At 34.2% G+C, this 17,935-nt stretch overlaps 1 protein-coding gene across 3 annotated transcripts in view; it reads right to left on the reverse strand.

Annotated features, from left to right (window-relative positions):
• LOC124645805 (zinc finger protein ush) overlaps positions 1-17,935 on the reverse strand; it is a 197,279-nt gene that overhangs the window by 72,629 nt on the left and 106,715 nt on the right. The window contains exon 1 of one of the 3 annotated variants that reach the window (XM_047185709.1): positions 8,094-8,177. The exons of the other annotated variants lie outside the window; for them this stretch is intronic. The gene's annotated coding sequence lies outside the window, so the exon portion shown is untranslated. Of the gene's footprint in view, positions 1-8,093; positions 8,178-17,935 lie in introns of those variants that run through there. 3 annotated transcript variants of the gene reach the window in all.

Here is a 17,935-nt window from a genome sequence, read left to right on the forward strand (position 1 = left end):
ACAATGGCAGTCAAACCTATCTTTGTGGAAAGTCTTCGCCAATACGAATAAAATAAGCCCAAACACGTGGTAGTTGCAACATACCGTTCGGGAGTTCCCTTGACTCTCTGTAGTCTCCATAATCAAATCAGCTCCAAACCTTCACTGTTTACCAGTACCCTCAAAAATACACTCACATGTCTGGTTATAACTCGATGCGTGCCTACAATATTCAAGAGTTGCCCTCGATTTCTCAGGGTCATCCGGATTGGCACCTTCCTTCTTTATGAAATGTCTTCAACAATAAAAACTAGCATTGCAACCTGTACAATCCTCTGAAACTGCTTGTCTTTTATATTTTTCAAACGATCCTGGACATTCGTCTCCATGGAATTTTAATAAAATATTTATATTCAAAGAAACGTCATACCATTCTCCACGATTTAAAACTACTTTGATTCATGTCCGCCACTTTTTACAAAGCGGGTCAGATATGCCCCATGACCTTTAAGACATAATTATAGTTCGGCCATTCAGAGAATGCGTTCCTGACACGTCGCGATTGAACTGACGACGTAACTACATTCATTGATTATTGATATAATAATGTTGTTTTAATGCTCCTCAATTGTTAAAACGGTAAACAACCAGCAAAAATATTTTTATCGTAACTGCAACGCCATTGCAAAGTTACGTCGTCAGTTCAATCGCGACGTGTCAGGAACGCATTCTCTGAATGGCCGAACTATAGTTATTTTCAATCAGATTTCTGAATGATGACTATAAAACGTTGTATATAAATAACTTCAATAAAATAACTTTTACAAGGTACTGGCCTACTATTTTAGTTATATTATAAAATAAAAAATATTAACTATTTTGACTCTCACGAAATTACCATAACTATGATTGTTCTAACTAAACTGAACGGTTGGCGCGAAACTCACTTTTTATCTATACAGCATTTGTACGGAACCCTCGGTGCGCGAGTCCGACTCGCACTTGGCCGGTTTATTTGATAGGTAAGTAAGTAGGTTCAAAATTCTTTCACTATTGGGAAGCTACTCTATCCTCAGATGACATACACCTTTCAAACCTAAATGTGACGAAACATAAAAACGAATTAGCATAGATTCTAGACCTATTACACCATACTTATATAATATATAAGTATGGTGTAATAGGTCTAGAATCTAGTACATATTATGTACTAGCTGGTGCCCGCGACTTCGTCTGCGCAGGTTTAGTATTTCGAACAATATGTTTACAAATTGTAGCCTATGTGTTATTCTAATGTATAAGCTATATTATTGTAAAGTTTCATTAAAATCCATTCAGTAGTTTTTGCGTGAAAGAGTAACAAACATCCATACATCCATACATACAAACTTTCGCGTTTATAATATTAGTAGGATGTAATTTCTAATTTGAATTGATACTAACTATAGTAATAAAATCAATAAAAGAAACATTTTTTTTGGTTGTTAAGGTAAAGGCTACGGAACCAATTTGAAAAATGATTTCACTATCAGGTATAAAACTACACTATCCCTCGATGACATAGGTTATTTTGGCCGATCACATTATAGTTTCAACGGGACACGGGTGAAACCACAGGAAACGGCTAGTTATCTATATTGGCCTGAATCTTTATACTTTATTACTTATTCCGCTATTTAGATGGCTTATTATCTATTTGATAGAATAGGCTTTGGGAATGAGCTAATTTATGTATTTACTTATCAATATCGCATTAATTTTTGAATTGATTGGCGATGTTGGTATTTTTTACTGTTGTTGAGATATACATATTATAGAAACAGTAAAAAATACCAATATCACCGGAACAGTAGAAAAAATGTATATAAATTGTGTATTTTCTTATATATTTTTTTTGGTCATATCTTTGAGGTCGTCGTTATGGAATTTTAGTTTATCTTTTATAGCATAGAATATAGAATGCTTATCAAGAATTTTGTTTGAGTAACACCCTCAAAACTATTTATCATTCATTCCAAAAACACGACATGCTAACGGTTAACTCAAACAAACAGATACAATCTAGGACAATATTAACTAAGGATAATTCTAATAAATATTCAACCTAACAGATCACAAAAATCTATAAGAAAACAAATAATTCACCTTTATCGATTAGTAATAAATCGAGTCGGGAGCTTTAATGATATTTAACGAGAGTAGATCTTACCGATAAACCTATGTAGTATTTTTAGAATTTCTCATTCGAGTATCGATTTTACTAATCGATTAATAAGTATTCGGGTGGCCCGTTTCTGTGATGTGGTGACAGACATATTGTAACTCGCTTACCTCATTAGGCATACCAAGAGAATTCTTACCGATTGGGAACAAATATGTTGATTTCAAATTGGATACCATATATTTTATTACATTATTATAAGTATATATTGCTATAGAATTTATTAGTTTGTATCAAGTTACCCCGCTACTGTTTGATCTTCGTTTTAAATAAATCAAAATGGTCATAATTATAGTTCTGAATAGGAAGTTCCCATTTCGAGTTTAAAAAATAATCTCAGTTTTTAAACTATTGGTTTATATATAACATATTTCACTACAAGGTGTTGATTTGCATTTGTGCCATAGTTCAGGAGGAGGACATAAAGTACGTAAATAATCGATTGGAATTACAGTAGATGGGAAATAGCTAATATGCACTGCTTTTTTTGTCATTGTAATGTCGTAGTATTTCAGAAGTAATCCAATTTTATGAATGAAATTTACGAATGATCGTTGCGTATTCTTTGTGTTTGCGTTTGTGTGAGGGCGCAGCACGGTTTTAAGGCCAGTAACACACACGCCAAGTTTAAATACGGCTAGATGACATAGACGGAATTCGGAAAAAAAATAATTAAAAAAAAATTACGTACCAATTTTTTGGTTGATTTGGGTCGAGAATCATTAGCATAATTACGTCCTTGACTATGGCACGGATGCAAATCAACAGCTTGTATAATACATTTATATGTTAATTTTTATGATGATATTGATACGGTTCATCTTTTACGATAACCAAGTGAGCGAAGTTGCTGAAATACTGATTCATAATTTGGCGATTCCAACCTACGCAAAAGACGTATTAGAAAACCTGTTATTGTAACAAATATAACTTGGTTTGTTTAATTTATTAACTTCTTAAAATAGTTTGTATAATAATTTTCTCTTATAACTTCCTAGTTCAACTTGCATTGTATAACTTTCTCAGAGTCAACCCAAAAAATATAGTAAGCATTTCTTTTTCACGTTATTATCGTATGTATCAATCAATACATACAAATTGTAACACCTATAATGTTTTTAAAAAGAGTAACCATGGAGTTTCTTGCCCGTTCTTCTTCATAGGAAGCTACTTTTGGAATGGGCAACTAGAATCAAACTTATTTATAAGTTTGACGTTCATAAGTGCTTGTAAAGGCCTACATGAAATAAATGATTTGATTTGATTGATTTGATTTGATTTGGTTTACCACACGCAAATTAATTAGGAAAAGATAAAGTTGATAGAGATGTGACTAATATCGAAGCTATTAATGACTTGTGCTAGTCATGATGAAGTTCTTACTACAAAAATTTATTTTCAGCATAAGAACTCACATATATATTCTATTTAATATGAAGCAAAAATGTCAATTTTACTGTAGCAGAAATAACCAAAATTAACATGCATCATGACTCGACCAAATTCCTTAAATCCCCTACCGATAGCCTGACTCCTGACTCTAAGATAAGGTAAGATACCCCCAGCTCTGCTCAAAGATGCACGTGATAATACACGAACAGTTTAAAACTCATGTGAATTGGAACGGTGACATTTCATGGTTTTATCTCCCAAGCACGAATTACAGGTTAATTGGCATACATAGGTTTTGTACAATTAGATACAATCTGATTGCAGGTTAAGAACGGGGATATGTGAATACGAGTATCGGTTTGTTTAGAACCGAATTGTTTAATCGATTGGGAAAATATTAGGCAGGTACTAGTTCGGTATCATATTTTAAGTGATCTATGTATATATAATAACGAAGATTTTTTTTGTACGACTGCTGAACCTATTTTGAAAAGTTATTTCAGTGATGGAAAGCTACATTTGATGATTTTTGACGTCGTTAAAAAAAAAGTTCCGGAAACCGTGGGAAATGGCTAAGTAGTAAGGAATATTTTAACGATTTATTTTCGTCTTTTGCTCTTACTATTGCCTACTAATAATAATGCTAGTTAATTTATATTAATATATATATTTCCTTCAAGTAATTCAGTTATGTACATCTTTGAAGATATCGTTCCAGTTTAAATATTTATGAAATGCAATACATTAGAATAAAATACAACTTTTAAATGTCCTTACATGATGTAAAACAAAATGTTCTTATGTATACGGATTTAAAATATTTACATCAAGTTAAAAGTGAAAATGATTCAGAAATTACATCACCTTTGCCCAAAATAAAAACTTTAATGGGAATCCCACACTAAAATTGGAGAAATGACCAGAAATACTAGACTGATAGTGATGTTATCGAGTCGATATGTTCCGAGTACCTCTTAGATCCTATCGCAACCAGTTTGAATGTTAACAACCTTCGAAGGTGTCACATTAACTAGACATTGTGTGAAATTATTAATTTTTGAAGTTTTAACTCCATTGAAAATGAAATTAAGGGGAATAAAACAAGGATTATTAACGCTGGGAACTCTATAATAAGTAATCGGTAAGACATCTTATTCGCTTTTTATTACTAGAGTACCTAAACTTGTAATCGATATTTTGAAATGAATATCGATTCACAATCTTACGATTTTTAATCGATTTGGAATCGGATTTTTAGGGTTGTATTGATTATTATGATCGTAATCGGTTTTGATAGGAATATTGGTGTTATTTTACCTACATTTATGGAAGGTACCTAATCTCTTTGTAAATAGTGTGTAGGTGTAAAAAAGTGGATGGAGGTGATACCAAATGATTTGAGTTTTTTTAATAGTGGAGAAAAATTACAAAATAAAATGATAGTATCTAATTGTGATTGTTTCTATTGCTATTTAGTTTCAAGTGATCAAATTAGAAAGCTGTGACGGTATTTATGTTTCTGAGAATAATTATGTATAGATGACAGCATATTAACCTGCCTTAATCTGACGAATTTCTTCAATGGATTTTCAACCTTATCGCAATAGTGGAAGGTTAATGTTTGATTGGTAAAATTTGACAGATTCGGGTAGGTTGAGCTGCTGGCGTCTCTACTTAAGTATTGAAGTTACTCTTACGGTATTTCATCTTATTTCACTCTTACCAGCCTCTTGGGTACACTCCCGGTGGACAGCGATGAGGAGTTTTTTGATGCCATTGTATAATTGCTTTTAGTTGTAAGTACATATAAAAAGTGTATTTTTAGGTCAGGTAAATATGTACCTACATATATTTCATTATTAATTATTATTAAATACAGAAATGTGATTGTCAATGAAAAAATAAAGATTTTCACTTTTTAATAATGAAAATATTATCTCAGTAAAATATTAGATTCGTCACAAAAATTTAGGTAGACATAATATTATTATTACATAGCAAGACCGATAAGATTATTTGAACCATGTACAATATAATAATAATTCAAAATAATTCACTTACGTAAGCATTGATAAGTATGAATTGATTGAAAGATTGAAAGACTGAAATATTACATTACATTCAGTAGATTACAAGATGTTTAATGCAATTAATTAAGATTGTGTTATCAATCGATTTCTTTGATTATTTTGACATCGTGTTCTTTTGTAATGTTGTCTTTTTAATTTGGTTTTAATGAGTGATGTCATATTTTTAGATTGTAATGATTATTTTCACTTCCATCTGGATATATTTGTGATATATTTTATTCAGGATGTATGATGATAATCGATACCTTACCTAATTAATATTTAAAAAGCACAATTCATTTCTTGGCGTCGTTATAGTTTCAAAACGTTGTAAAGCCTAATAATTTTGTTAGTGAGAGAGTTTGTTTGTCACATTATTTCACTCACGAAAAATAAGGCGAGGATCAAGACACATTTGGCTAACTTATCCTTACAATACAAACATTTCCCAACTTTGTTGGCTTTTGGTCTAATCGGATGCAGCAGAGTACTTCAGCTGCAGCTGAGTAAAATCATCAGACACTTTCTAAAAAGCAGAATAAACGCAAACACTACCGAATAAACAAGAAATAACTCATAACACTAGTTTATTGATTGAAAACAAAACATCACGTAACCACGCGTTGGTTATCGGCGAGGGGTGAAGGGGGAGGGGTATAGATAAGAAAGAAATCGGCCTTATCGTCCGGTAACACGCGAAAATTGGTTGCAAGCTGCGGGCGGTTGGCTCCAATATTGGCGACCAATATTGGTACATAGGTGTGATAGGATTGAAGCCGTGGTTGCTTAGTGGGTAAAGAACCAACCTCTCAAGTATCGCGTATGTCCGATTCCAGGCAGTTACCAATGCAACCTTTCTAAGTTTGTATTTTCTTTCTAAGTATATCTTAGACACCAATGACTGTGTTTCGGATGGCACGTTAAACTGTAGGCTGTATGTCGTGGCTGTCATTGAACATCCTTGGCAGTCGTTACGGGTAGTCGTAAAGGGTTTCAGAAGGAACGTGATGGGTTTTATACAGTAAGAGTCTGACACTGATTTCCCATAAAAAAGGTTATTTTCTTGTGGATTTTTTATTAAATAAAAAATTGGGATTTTTTCGGTCGTTGCTATTATTGTTTTAATGTATGCGTAAGTAATTGTTTATTTATTTTAATTTCTAACAAGTCTAGACTTTAATCTTAATAATATTGTATTTTGTAAATGTCAGACGGAATACAAATAAGTACACGAAATGTTGCGCTATTTAGTAAATAAATGAATAATTTAAACCCGGTATCTAACCTCAAAATCTAAAATATTATTACTGTATTTTAATTTCGTCGTAGTTTATTTTAATTACATCATCATCTGCTTAGCCTTGTCCCTACGAAAATATAACAAGAATAAAAATATGAAATTTATAACTACCGATGATTGGTTCAAATATTTGTCTATTAAACAAACGTTGGTGCCAATATTGGCGATGTGTTTGGTGATAAGAGCCCGTACATCTGTTATCTATTGCCAGTAAAACAATTTTACATGTGAAGATAAAAATAAATTGTAAATACATAATAAATTGTTTGATATGGCTATCTTTGCTACTGTATCTATTTAGGACGGAATAGAAACTTGAAATAATCATTTGTACCTATAAACCGAATATCTACTAATTTATTTTTACAATAATGTTATTATACTGTCAACTTTTTAAATGTTGAAAGTCAAATACATATCATGGTTAGTATGGTTCCGGTTAGACTGGAAGCCCACCCCAATAGTTGGGAAAAGGCTAGGCAGATGATTAAAGTTATTTCTTATATGTTTAGATTTTTTTTATTAAGATATTTTTCAATTGTACTTAACTGAGAAGGAATTTTAAATGTTTTAACATTTAACTTTGAAGTACATATGTAAACCTTATTTATGCCAGTGAATTTTAAGGTTTATTATTTTTTACTCGACTATTGAACACTTTGAACAATTTTTGCTTAATTTTAAATAAGTGCTTAGATATGCATGATTTGCCTCGACTATAAGTAGGTATGTAGTTGCTAAGCTAAACATTATTTTAACATGTTTTAGATATTATTAAACAATGACATTTTAAAACATTTTAGATTCGAACAAATTATAGCAAATAGGTGATGATAGATAAAGTAATAATCCTATGTCTGATAATAATCTTGTAATGAATGATTATATTATGTTCTACAATGTTTGACAATTTTTAAATGGATCTAAGATAAGTATTATTGCATTAATTTGCAGTCTAATACATATACAATCATTATTTTACATTTTTTAATACTAAAACCATCAAAAAAATTTTCGGTATAGAATTACATGACAGAGTAGATTTGTTTTTCTTCTAAATGAACCCAAATAAAAATTGGGATGACGATTTATAAAAAAAAAATAGAAAAAGCATAGAGAAAAATGCACAAACCGTCAGAAACCCGCGTCCATATCGCACAGTGGTTAAACTAATCACATGCACAGTGTTTTGCTTCGACAACCTGAGGCGCACTAACAATTCTCGTCGAAGCGCGACTCTTATCGTTGAAAAAACCGATAAAAACTAAATCGAGCGCGATTTTTACGATTTTTATCGAACTACATGCCGGATTACACACTGATAGCTATCGCAATTATTGTAGGAGCACTGTTGATTGTTATCTTTCAACATTTGGCTAGTTTTTTCATGATAACACGGTGATATGGTCTGTCATTGATATAGCGTGGTTAGAATCTGTTTGCGTTATCTTGCTTTTGTTGATTTAAGTGGAAAGTGAAACTTATGCGTATATGCGTGGAATGTTAGACAAGGTTCCTGATAAGAGAATAGTGAAAGAAATTTGAGATTGATTTTAGCAATTATGTACGTTTTGTTGTTGGATAAAAATGGTTGAGAATTTCTATCACTTGTTGCGTGCATTTAATATTCTTTTGTAATGGAATTATATTAGCTTATCGATAACTCGAATGACTAGTAAACTGGCATAGATAAAGAAATTTAATCGCATAGAAATAGTGCCTTGAAACTACGATTACAAAGAGAAAGTATGCAAACAATTTATATTCAATTCATCGACAAGATAAATAGTGCTAACTAGTGACGTTAGCGATAGAATACATGCGTCATGATTAAACATATAAATAGACATAGTATTTGGAGCTTGCATTAAAAATAAAATGTTAAAACACTATTCAAGTCATATACCTATTTGAAAGGTCTGATAAAATGACTAAAAAATACCAAAAAGTCACGTAAATAAAAACCCACATCACTCGAAATCGATAGGCAACATTAGTTTAAAAAATTGCACGACGATAGCTAGTGTCGCACAGTGGTGCGAAGCTTATCTCATGGACACAAAAGAATTTTTGACGACTGAGCAAACATAATGTCGCTCGGATCGCGATCGGAATCTGTTCGGACAGGTGACGTGTGACGATACAGAGCCTGTAGAAAAAACATATATTTTATATCCAAAATATATTTATCAAACTGCTCATGCTGTTAAATAGGTATGCCATATAAAGCAGTTATAGTTTCCGCTGCTAGATTTACTGTACCGCTAAACTAATTATCTCAAACACCGGTTTTGGAAATATTTGGAATGTCATAAAGCGTGCTCTAAAAGATTAAAAATGTTGACTCCACGGTGGCTTTCAATAAAGCTTCTTTATTTTGTTCTGAACTCTAGTGCGAATGGCGTCGCTATCACACATAACAGTCGAAAAGTTTTTCAACTGTGTACAGAATGGCGCGGCTTAGCCTGACGCTGACGAGACGACGACAGGTACGTACGTAAATACGTGGATATCTCGCAGCCGCCTGCCGCACACTGATACGTCACTCATGTAAGTTTTCTTCGCGTTTCCGCGAATTATCGAATAGAAGTTGAAATTGGAATTTTGCGCGGTTTTTTGCTAGGACGCGAGCGCGGTTGGCGCACTGTGCGATGTCTTCCACCGATATTGTCATTCAAGTTTTGGATGAATTTTAATATAAAGTAGGTATCCTTTACTTCCTTCGGTGTAAGTCGATACTTAATCGTGTGTCACTCATGTCTTTGAATGTTTGGGTAACGCCACGGGTTAGGTTTTATCAATATACTTACAAAGGTATTCATGCATTACTAATGCGACCGATTTATGGCCGTTGATAAGTTAAAAAGATGTTAATAATATTGTATTTAAGTGATGAACTGGTTTCTCAAAGGTTTTGTTATTTCGTGGAAAGGAGATGGCCAAAAAAACACCCAGAGTTGACAGAAACTTCATATGTACGATTAGATTCAGTATAATGTAAGGATTAAAAAAAGTATTTCATATTATCTAAAAACCATGGGGTTCTCTTTTTATAACGTTTTTTCGATCATGATTTTAGTTCACAGAAAAGTTTACTTTTACTGTTTCATGTTCATTAGAAGTTGAATGCAGACTCATGATTGGACCGTTTTGCATCGCTAAGTCATTTGTTACATTTGACAATGTCACATGGCGCGATTTTCAAAGACAATTTTTAAAAAGACGTTTCATAGCCAGTTGTGAAGGTTGCATATAACTGTGAAACCTCTCCAAGTATGTAAGGTCGGTGCTTTCGTGTTTGGAGTGGTTAAATATAAGACCTTTTAATCACCAGGCAATCTCAGTAACTATGGGGATATTACTGTTGGCTAGTATAATCTTAGTGTACATAGATTTTTTTATGTTCCTTGATGTAAATGATCTTTAAAATCAATATAAATTCAACGACCTATTTTTGTGAAAATATGATATAGCTCCTATACCCCATGGATTTCAGGCTGGAGTTTTTGGCACCATCAAAGGTCTATCATAATGAACCTATTGGTAAGCATTTCATTGCTGTCGATTCTGGGTTTTTTTACTATGAAAATTTGGCCATCTCCTTTTAGGCAACTGGATGATGATGAGTCGTTTAGGCAACGCTGGGGCTGTTTGATGTGACCTTGTTATGATCAATGCTATTTAAAAATAATTTAAATAAAAAAAAATGGAAAAACCAAGGTTCTACCTTCTAGTCAGTATCGCAATCCTTGCTCAGTAAATTGCCGTTAATTTGCTCCGTACAACGCTCCCATATAATATGCGATGCGATAATAGAGTCGTCTACTCGATGGACTTTCATTTCCGCGCGCACGTCCCTCGATAACAAAGAACTGTTGACATATTTAGAACAAGCCTGAAATCGAACTGGTTGGCAGCGCGGCCGGCGGCTGCCGACAGCCGTCAGCACTGCCAACATTGCCAACTAACGCGAGATTTTAATTTTCGAATCCATCGTCGCTGACGCGCGCCCTTTTGTTGCCAACGTCACAACCCGATTGGTTTCTTCGCCATTTTTTTTTAAACTGTCAAAGTCGGATGACGTATGTCAGAGGATTGAGTTGATTGATTCCGAATTGGAGTTTCGACAGCTCCGTCGGGTTTTAGCTTGTCTTTTTTGGTTTTGACGGTTCTAATATTTCTTTTTCCTTTTCCAAGAATCGCTTGCATAATTCCATCCTCATCTCGTTCAAACAGTGACGGTTGTTTTCTATGAAAATAAGAATTAACGCCTCAAAATTAAGGTTTTCAACGCTTAAATAATGCTCATATCTGTAAGAGGTTCAAAAGTCAGACTTACAGCTTTCACCTGCGTTCAAAATTGGACGAAAATTGAAAAATATGAATAGATTTCTGGCGAGGCGCGCCTTGTATCGTATCGGCGGTTGCCGTCCACCGTCCGTCACTATCTATATTCCACACGAGCGCTCTCGATACTCGCTTCCTCGATACACCTACTCGATTAAAATAAGAATATTTTAAGGCACAACACTATTGTGAAGCGCACGGACCTTCCGAGAAGGGTTGTAAGCTGATATCGCATTCAGAAAGCTGTGCCACACTACATGTGTTTTTGTGTTTCGACAAAATGATGGAGCTGTTGTTTTCTTGTTGGAAGTCTACGATAGTATTCGTCATGCACGGATTGTTTTCAATGATAAGGATTATCACCTCAAAGAAAAATGGGCTCTAGGAAGAAATTGAAAGCATCGCAGAAAATTAATTTCTAAAACCATACATGGAAAAATTGAAACATAAAATAAAGAAGTGCAAACACGGGACGGCAAACTAAAAACAAAGCCGTCGAGACACTTAATCGAAATAGAGGTGCGCAATAATCCAACATGGCGTCTGCAATTCGACTGCAGATGCAATTGTCACGGGCCGATGGGCTCGCTCCCGCTCCTTCTGTTTTTACTCGATTGCTCGATTACTCTATTCTCGTTTTTCGTCGTGCCCGACTAGCGATACCGTTCCTACACTGAGACCTGTCATATCGCCTTTGTTCGACGTGTACCAAAAAATAGCAAAAAAAGAGATAAAAAGTCTCTCCCTAGCAAATTGGGCGTCTCTGTTATAAACAACAGAGGTGGAATGTAACGATAGCGAACAATAAATGTCCGATCCGTTTGTACGATGTGAATTTGTTGATTGTTTCGGCTCACCGGTGCTTTGTCAACGGTAGTTTTGGCGCGCTCTCCAACTGTCACTTTGACAGTTCGAGTTTTTTAAACAGGTATTTTTTTCGGTGTTTACTCGTTTAAGGTTAAAGGCTATGGAGCCTATTGTTTTTTAAAGATTTTGTGACAGGCTTTTTATCGTTTATTTCGTTGATATTATTCGCCTTTCTGAGTGGCAACTCAATTGCGATTTTGTTTCTATTTTTCGTTTTGATAACCGCCTTTGGCCAGAGTTCCGTATTGCCCAGTTTTTATTTTGTTTGCGAACAAACAGAAACGGAATGAATCCTAAAATGATTGATTGTAGTAATTAGCTCAGTGCATGAGTCCTACTTTTTGTATGCAGGTTAAATTTTAATAGGTATATTGGGCGGGCCGTTATCTCAGGGAGCCGGGTGTTGGGGGTGCCGGGGTGTGTCGGGGGGTGTTGGGGGTTCGATATGAATCACCAGGAGTAATGGCTGCAATATCACGTAGTGCAGTTTGTCAACTGGTTGTAGCCTCCCGGTAGCATAGATAATACAGAGATTGTGCCCGCAAGAGATACGCTTGTTCTCGATAGTCTAACGTCTGGTGTTGCCCGCCTAAAATTTTAGTTCGATTTAAATATGTAAATCTAAGCATATATTATATTTGGCATTTTATTTTGTCAAAATTATTGATGCTTTACTGAAATTGAACACTACTTTCGAACAGATTGATTTTCTCTACATTAAGACCACGTTCAATCCTCCTCCTTGCGTCGTAATTCCTCAATGCTGAGGGTCGTGACCTCCCTGTGTCATCACCTTCGAACGTATGATATTCTATCCACGTTCAATACTTATGTAACAAATTACACTTCTCACATAGAGAGCACATTCTTACAAAAAATTCCAGTGTATTTCACAAGATCAAAAATAACTTCTAAAACCACAAAAAAGGCCACTCAAACAGCAGCCATCATAAAAAGATTTCTGCTATATCAATAACCCCTTACTGGCTTGCAAAGAGCAGTTCCGATAACGCGGTGAGCACCATTGGTCTGCCACGAGGGTCTGGGGCGCGCCTAATCTGCGTTCACGAGACGATCTGTAAGAGCTCTTTCAACAATTAGTAGGTATTGCGAGAATTAGATGGCTGACGCTCACGTTTCTGCGGTCGTTTGTTGATTTTATGTGGACGATATTGTGTGAAGGTTGTTGTAATATTGATGATTTATTATGGGCTACTATGCTCATCCATGGTGAGGTCTGGACTTGAATGAGTGAAAGAGACACAGAGCCTTGAATCTGTTTCGGTGTTTCTTCAGAAGGTAGTCGGATAGGAAATACCGGGGTTATCTAGTTTCAAAAATGTAGTATGTAATTTTATTCAAAATTAAAATTGTCCTGAATGAATTTCATAATGATGTTTTTAATGGCCTTTTTTAAAACCCCTCTGGGTTCCTGGGCGGTAAGTTTTTAAAAGTAACTTACTGTAATGGTGAATCATGATGTTTCAAAATAATTTCATCCCTTTCACACGCCAAATAAGTACTTCATCAACCTAATTACTAGCAACCAACATTAATTCCACAATCGATAACGCGCAATCGAGTAACCTAACTCGATTAATATCTCGATTAGATCCTGCGCGAGCGCAACGTTCAGAACAAATGTTAGGATATTCCCACGCTGTGGATACTTAGGTACTATAGTTAAGTGTTACTTAATAACGGTTAAGTTAGAAAATTCCTGATTATCATTTTAGAGCTTGTGGAATTCTAGTTTATCGAGGAATGGATCTGCTCAGGTATTGGTGGTATTTGGGCGTGATTAAAAATATTAGTAGTTTCGTAGTTGGTTATATAGTTATAGTTTTGTAGTTTGGTAGCTGACTGGTGGGAACTTATTGGCTGGCAATTAGTGATAATTTGAAAGTTAGTTAAAATCCTACTCAGGTGGGTTATATGGCTATCTGAGCGGTTTTTTTACCTTACAAGTAAATCTTAAATCAATTGAAAAGATTGCAGTTGTGATTGGCACATCAATAAAAATATCTGAATTAAGAACCTCCTTCTTGGGAAGTCGGTTATTAAGAGAGATACACGGTATTGAGACGATTGATCTAATATCCAATAAAAAAATGTATACAAAGAAAAAGGTCAGCAGAAGTAAGTATACATACTTATGAAATCACAAAAAATATAACGCCTACCCATAAATAAGCCTATGCACGTATATAAAGGAATCACAAATCTATATATATCTCTTTCGTGCACTGAAGAGCGAGAGGGACAGCTGAAAAACGCGAGAGTGGCTAATCTACCATCACGCGCCGTTCAAGGGGGCTTCTCAGAGCTTTTCAAACGCTGGCCTTTTGCAGTATCAGTTCAGAACATAAGTAGGTATATAATGGAGGAATATCATGTCTGCCTAAGTATATACTTGGGTAAATGTTGTCTGCAGAATTTGTGACGAAGATGTTAAAAAAGTTGGCTTTTTTGTCTGTCTGACATTTAAAATAACAGTAGCTGTAATTGATCAATATGGTCTAATGTAGCCTATGTCTTTTTTCAGGCTTTAGACTTATCTGTGTGCCAAATCTTAGTTAGTTATTATTACTGATTGGTTCAGTAGTTTTGGCTTGATATCGCGACAGGTAGAGTTACTATTAATTATAGTATAAGCTTGTTTTATTTACCTCAACAATTATATAATTATAGTATTAGTAAGTATCGTTTAGAAGTGGAACTAAAGTGATACCTTAAATATTCTTGGATACAGGATAGCACATGTAGACTTACCTGAAAAAAGGAAATACACATTAATTAGTATAACTCAAATAATTGTAAACTTACATAATGTATAATGTAATGTGATGTATACGACATCAACATCACATGTATTAAAAATCTATCGGAATATCAGAATGATATATTTGTAGTCAACTTAACAAAGATTAGGGGACTGAACCGCTACTCATTTTCAAATACTGCTCAAACATCCTTCTATTTACATCTGTCACACTTAAGTAAATACTTTTAAATAGAACTTTGAAATAAATAAGTGGGTAACTTTTCAATACTTCCATGTAAGTTTAATATTTAAAATCCTGTTCCTATAGACAATAATTTTGTTAAACATAAGGTTATTAGCTACCAGTATAAAAATCAATATCCAACCATACAGAACGAACCTTTCAAAGATAAACAATACCAATACGTAGGTAAATCAGCAGAGTTAATGTGAACATAGAGGAACATCCGATCGGTGCAAGAAACGTAATAAATACAAAGTTTACTGAACAAATGCAATGAATCAAAAACAAAACAATGCGATTATCCTGCGTTGTAGTGTTAGTGCGAGGGTTAAGCATAAGCGGTAGCGGGTGGTGAGATGGCTGGGTGTTAACCGCGGTTTTGCTGGAAAAGAAGGAATGATTTGTCGCTAACCGTTTGGAAGTAGTCTATATGTTGGGCTGATATTTAAGCTATGTAACGGATTAAAATTAATACATAATTATGTTGTTCTGATCAAAACAACATATAACTTATATTACACCTAAGTTTCATTAGAATAGTTTCTGTAGTTATTTCGTGGAAAAGTCAAACGTAATACTTATAAACTTTCACGTCTGTTGTGTTAACTTCTGTTGAGAAACATAATCTGGTCTTATTTTCTGGTATCAATTGCAGGAATTGAAGTTCACCAATAAACACTTGCTTTTGAACAAGTTTACTTTTGTGCTACGTATATCAACGAAAAAGTGGAGAATAATTCGCAATTAGTCGTCTTTGTGTCGTAAGATCATTGAGCTACTTCGTGCTTGCGTTTGTTTCCTATAGATTCTGAAATTTGGATCCTACTGTCTTAAACATTGCTCTGTCAAATCTGATTTCAAAAACTTTATTTTGATCAATTCTATTAACATAATATAATAAAGTTATTCCTGCATCACACAACCCGCCGTCACCTCCACCTTGCGCCTTACCTAAGTTCGACAAGAGGCGAGCACAGGAAATGAAACGGGCCCGAGAGGAGCCGATAAATCCGACGCCACACAAAGAACTTGCCACTTCTTGCGTCTTTATTAACTTGCGACAAATTGTCTAGCAATAATTAACTTTACGAATATGTTAAGACGTTTTGATTAAATCCACTTGGTCTTCAAAAAAGATGTTATTTTAAGAAATCCGTCCATATTTGTAACGAAAATGTATCTTTTATTTTGTGTGGAGTAGTGAAAAGAGTAAGTTTAATTTGGGCCAACTTAATTTGGGTTTTAATATGTCACCAACAGGCCATAGCGTAGGTGGTCGGCGCAGCATGACTTCTTAATCCAAACTTCTCTGTGAGACATCAGCTGACAAGCTTTCTTTGCTTTCCGTTGCATTTTCATATTAGTTAATCCCTTATTTTATTTTATTTTTAACCCATAATGTCCCACTGCTGGGCAAAGGTCTCCCCATCTTGCTTCCACACTTTTCGATCTTTCGACCGAGTCCACCAGTCTAGATCGTCACGCCATCTCTTCCGGGGCCTACCTCGCCTGCGGAGTCCATCCTGAGGTATACACTTAATCCCTTATATAAAAACTAAATGTTAAAGAAAAGCTATGACTTAATCAACTCAAAATTAATCAAGAAAGTGTACAAGCGAGGGAATCACAATCTTTTAATTGAATAAAACAAATGATTGAACAATAAACAAGCTAAGTTATTCAAGTGTGAATAACATAAATCGGTTTGCTCTTAATAAGGGTATCGACTAGCTTCAATCCGTGGCTTCACTTACTTTTGTAACGACTATTTACTTATTATTTTTTTTGCTAAAAATATGATCTGTTTTCAGCAGAAAGGCAAAGCTGTCTTATTTGGCAGAAGTTTATTGTTCAAAGTTATAGTAAGTGAGTGATATTTTTTGAATTTTTTAAAAACAATGTCTCATAGAGTTAACGCTACATGTTTTTCCCATGTTGTCATGGCTTTCCGCAAAGTTAAGAATGATTCCCTAATTTTTCTTCAGCAAAATTGCTTAATTAAGTTGCCTACGACGAAAGATACACACGTAAGCAACAACAATAAAAACAAAAACAAACAATAATACTAACTACATCATCGAAATACCCTATTTTGTATTCAAAAACGATTGCTTATTGTAAACATCTGTACTTGAAACGGTACACTCAACGTTGTTTCATCTCTTTCAGGAAATTACCACAGTTCCTAGCGGATTATTGCAAAATAAGATATTGTTCACTCAATCTGTTCACTCGTTCGTTGCTCGTTCACTTCATTCGTTTGAATGATGCGCCTTTGTTTCGAAATTCGAATTTGTAAGTTGTGATCTGTTAGATCGGGTTGGTTTGGATTTGTGTATCTTTTAAATGTTTAATCGTTTGTGTTGTGTTTTGATGTTTAATATCCTTTATTTTAGAACTTTTGGTTACTGAGAAGTGGAATATGATAGTCATTAATATTATTTGACTTTTAAATTATGGTGGTGTAACTAAGGATCAGTTTTACTTAAATTATCCATCTATTTATTGTAGGGGGAGATATTATACATTCTAAATTTCTTTACAATTAGACAACTCTATAAGAAAAAAGGTAACTTAGTTTTTTTTTAATTCCACTGATTAGATGTCTACTTTTATTATTAAGAAATTGTTGTTTTTTAATAAATCAACACTTCAAATCATTCTACAACAAAAAAAATACAACCACGAGCTGGTTTAACAAAAACACACGCTACAAATAAACATCATATTTTTTCATACAACCAAATATTTT

This window comes from Helicoverpa zea, chromosome 3, assembly GCF_022581195.2.
Source record: "Helicoverpa zea isolate HzStark_Cry1AcR chromosome 3, ilHelZeax1.1, whole genome shotgun sequence".
Classification (NCBI taxonomy): Eukaryota; Metazoa; Arthropoda; class Insecta; order Lepidoptera; family Noctuidae; genus Helicoverpa; species Helicoverpa zea.